Source organism: Tasmannia lanceolata, unplaced genomic scaffold (assembly GCF_043159265.1).
Source record: "Tasmannia lanceolata isolate RefF3 unplaced genomic scaffold, GAP_Taslan_0.1 ptg000006l, whole genome shotgun sequence".
NCBI classification, from domain to species: domain Eukaryota; kingdom Viridiplantae; phylum Streptophyta; class Magnoliopsida; order Canellales; family Winteraceae; genus Tasmannia; species Tasmannia lanceolata.
The window spans coordinates 40,984,905-40,989,049 of NW_027518683.1; the positions used below are offsets into that span (position 1 = coordinate 40,984,905).

At 35.5% G+C, this 4,145-nt stretch overlaps 1 non-coding gene across 1 annotated transcript; it reads right to left on the reverse strand.

Annotated features, from left to right (window-relative positions):
• Positions 1 to 3,813: 3,813 nt before the first annotated feature.
• Positions 3,814 to 3,920, reverse strand: LOC143880519 (small nucleolar RNA R71). The gene has a single exon (XR_013251743.1). It is a non-coding gene; the product is annotated as a small nucleolar RNA R71 (small nucleolar RNA).
• Between the last annotated feature and the right edge of the window lie 225 nt (positions 3,921 to 4,145).

Here is a 4,145-nt window from a genome sequence, read left to right on the forward strand (position 1 = left end):
GTGGGTTTGCTTTTATAAGCACAAGGGTAGGTTTGAGTGAATTTGGAAGTTTCCAATGTGAGCTCTCTCCTTTTGGCTTGTTTCCAATTTGTGCTTTGATTTTCTCATTCTTTGATTTTCATATTGAACTTATTTCTAAACCTTGTTTCTTGCAAGGTAAGCAATGCTAAATTATACAATGGAGATCCTTCAAGATCAATCTAGAAGCCTTCTCACATAGGAACTAGCTTTTATGAATGATTTTCGTCCAAAGAGGGCTGCCCAACGTTTGAACTTGTTCTTGACCTATTTAGAGGCTGATTCACGAAAAGTTATAAACTAGAAAATTGTAGATCTTTTCGAGACGTTCGAAACAGGTATAAATGTGAATGTTTTGGATGAGAAGGTAAAACTTTGTGGCTATTTTACTAACCTGATCATACTAGCCATTTCTAATTTTAACTCTTCCTTCTTTTCATTCATTTTTTTTTTCAAAACACATCAAATATGACATCACCATCCCACCTCACCCATGTTGGGCACCCACCTAAGTGGGTCACCTATGTGGGGCGCCCACTTATGTGGCCGACCCACATGGGTGGGTCCACTTGGTCTCCTTCCTATGTGGGCTTTGCCCAATGGGCATTCTCACATGGGTTTTAGGGTTTCATAAAAATTTAATAAAATTCTTTTAAATTCAATATTTTATATATGGACCCAACCCATTTTACATTTATGGTGCACCCCTAATACGTGATCGAACCATCTTTTTTTTTGGAAAACAACTTTTCAGACCAAAATGCCCCTATTAGACCATTACACATCCAAATGCGAGCAAAATACCCTCAAATTGGTTCACCCCTAAAGGAGAAAGTTAAAAATGGAAAGTTTTTGTGGTCAAACCTCAAAAAATAGAAAGTTTTTTAAATTTACTTCTTTTGGTGGGTAATATCAAACATGATCGTTTGGCATTCCCTAAAAATGCCCAAAATGCCATCAACACTCAAAATTTTGAAATCAAGCAAAACCCCTGAGAGGTCTAAATTTAGCAGGTTTTTTAAATTTACTTCTTTTGGTGGGTAATATCAAACATGATCGTTTGGCATTCCCTAAAAATGACCAAAATGCCATCAACACTCAAAATTTTGAAATCAAGCAAAACCCCTGAGAGGTCTAAATTTAGCAGGTTTTTCAAAATTCATGGAATCACTCAAGATTTTTCAGACACAACCCGGGGGTCAAATGAAACACATTGGAAATTACCAAATTACCCCTGTGGTGCAAAAATTGATAAAATTAGAAAAAATCTTGAGAACTTCCAAAAGTAGCAGGTTTTCTTACTTGATTGGAAACTTGAATTCTCATACTCCGGAGACTAATGGAACCCCCTAGAGACCTTCGTGATTGTTGATGAACACATTTATGTGTAAATGGTAGTGGTAGGATGCATGCATATTTTATATTTTAAGCGGTGCTACTAAGGTATTTTTGTTGTTTTTATTGTTTCAGGATTTTTATTGGAATTATGAAGGAAATTGAGCTTAACATATGAAAATAGTGAATAAATGACCAATTGCCATGAGAATCCAAAGTTCCAAGATGCCTTAGTTGGCCGAATTGGCATGATGCTTTAGTATGATCAAATTGATAATGCCACACCCCCTTATTTTGCTTTGAAAGATGAAATTTCAATGATGGATGATGAAAAATAAGAGAAGAGAAAGGATCTTAATTCCAATGATTGAGATTGAAATGATCAAGAGAGGAGAAGGAAATTATTAGTTGTTTATGTGCATTACAAAGGAAGGGTAGATTTGCCATTTGCGAAAGTATATGGCATGGTTGCAATTCATTCGAAAGATAGGGACAATTTGGTCCTTTCATGCACATATTCCTCAGCTTGAAAACTTTCCATTATTTTTCTAACATTTAGAAAGTTGCTTGATAAAATAATTAGAAGGTTTTAGACAAACCTTTAGAAAGAAAAAGAAAGAAAGAAAGCCACCCATGTGTTTTTTAGAAGAGATATAGAAAGCCCATTCAAGCCTTAATCTTGTCCTTTCATTTGTTTCCTAAGATTAGCTTTTTTAATCTCCAGCTTACATCTTTTTCAATCACTTAATTTAGCAACCCTTCTCACCCAAAATCTATATATCAATCTCTCTTGAACTTTCTCCGATCTTCTTGAATTTTTAGTCTCGTCTCGTCTCGTCGCGTCTTCAGCAGTTTTTTTATTTTTTTCTAAACTTCAACGAACCATAACTTCTTCATTTTAGCTCCGATTCGCACGTGGTTGGATCCGTTGGACTCGTATCGACGAGAGGAATCCGATCAAGGCTTGAAGGAGGACAATGATTCAACCACTGAAGGAGAAAAATAATAAGTTTTTCTTATTTTGCTCTTTATTTTAAATTACAATTTGATGTATTTTTGCTTTCAATTTCAATTAAAGAAGAGTTCTTTTTGTTTTTTTTTCCTTCTCAAGTTCTTAATGGCAATTCTCTTCTTTCTACATTTTATTTTTATTTCTTTGACTTTCTTCATGAGTAACTAAATCCTATATACTTAGGGTTTGGATGAAACCGTAGAGAAGGAGAAAGGTTTTTAATTAAATTTAATGGTATGGAATTAATGGTTTATAATTGTTGCATACCAATCATTCATGCCATTGGCTTTCCCCTTTCGTATGAGTGATTGCTATGAAGATTATAAATATTTATATAGCCTTTAAAATTGGAGTGTGTCTTTGATAAATTATTCATGCGCAATGACATCCATTGATCTTATTTCCCATAGACTAATTATCAAATATACAATTCAATACACAAAAATTATTTTAATTAATCAATTTAATCCAAACCCATGGTGGATTCTAACCCTAAGTAATATTTTATATTGAATTAAGGTTTTTACACTATTCCAAATTACTTTTGCAATTTTTCAATTTACTTAGGCCCTTAGAATTTTGGTTTTCTAATTAACTTAGATAAGTAGTTAAAAGAGATCATTAGAACCTTGGTACACTTCGTCTAAATTAGGATTTTAAATAAAAAAGATCTTAGTTGAATTTGATTCTTAGATTGATTAGAATGTACGCTTATATATAGTGTTGGCTCCGAGGTCAAGTCCACGGAAATCCTAAGTCCATTCCAGGCAACATTATATCATAGCTAGTATTCTAATCGGTACAAGAATAGGACTGACAACTAGATTTCTCTTCCCTGAGTTCGACCCGTATTTACACGATCCGTGCACTTGTGGTTATTTAATATCACAAACAAGTTTTTGGCGCCCTTGCTGGGGAAGAGAGTTGCATTAGAATCTTAATTATTCGAAGTGTTAGATTAGTAGTTATTTTTAGTTTAGTTATAATTTTGGTTTCTTGCCTATCCATCTCTCTTACTTGGTTTTCTTGTGTTTATGAGTGCAGGTTGGGTGTGAAACTCGGCCAATCGACTAGAAAGAGCAAACCGGTTAGAGACGGCGGAAGACATCGCACCAAATCCAAATCAAGTAGTCATGGCGGAAGAACAAGAGCTGCCCAAGAGTTTGCGCGATGATTGCCGATTGCACAGGGCAATAATTTTGAGCTAAAATCGCAATTTATCTCTTTGCTTCCTCATTTTCATGGCCTCCATTCGGAGGATGCTTATTTATTTTTGCGTGAGTTTGCAACAACTTACCGACGATGCGGTAAAGTTGCGGTTTATTCTGTTTTCACTCAAGGATGGAGCCAAAAAGTGGCTCTATGGCTTACCAACGAACTCCATCACCACTTGGGAGGAGTTCGCCGTCGCTTTCCTAAAAAAAATTTTTCCATTACATAAAACTAATAAGCTTAGGAACGATATTTTACAATTCAAACAAAAGCCATTAGAGTCATTTTCTAAGTTTATGGAGAGGTTCAAAGACCTACTCCAAGAGTGTCCTCACCATGGAATTGATTTGTGGCACTTATGCCAAATTGTTTATGAGGGCATAGATTACCAAACAAAGCAACTTCTTGAGTCCATGTGTCCTAACGGTTTTACATCTTTCTCGGATGAGGTAGCGGCGTGGAACTTCTTACTTGACTTGGCGAAAAAAATGAGAGTGGGAATCCACTCAAGACGGTGAGAGAGCCACTTCAAGCAAGGAATTTCTAATAGAGGGTGTCGTGGCAAAAG